Here is a 322-nt window from a genome sequence, read left to right as displayed (position 1 = left end):
CCCAGATGGGTTCCCTGCCTGCCCTGGAGCCAGCAGCTGTCACTCCTCTGACTGGAGGGGGGGCGGGGATGGGAGGACTGTAATGGCCGGAGAAGATGCAGGTGGGGGCAGGGAGGCAGAGACCTCCTAAGGTGCCCGGATGGGGCAGGACCAGCTGAGAAGGTATGAGAGGCTGGGGCCGGGTAGGACAGCCCTCAGGAGCCATGAGCCTGGACTAGGGGCTGGGCAGAAGGCCCCCCCTAACTCTCATCAGGCCATCTGCCAGGGCCATCCTAGGGGCCAGAAGAGAATCTGTGCAGGGGGTCACTGCAGGGAAGAGGCA

This window comes from Crocuta crocuta, unplaced genomic scaffold (assembly GCF_008692635.1).
Source record: "Crocuta crocuta isolate KB4526 unplaced genomic scaffold, BGI_CrCroc_1.0 scaffold234, whole genome shotgun sequence".
Classification (NCBI taxonomy): Eukaryota; Metazoa; Chordata; class Mammalia; order Carnivora; family Hyaenidae; genus Crocuta; species Crocuta crocuta.
Note: the sequence above shows the minus strand (reverse complement) of the source record.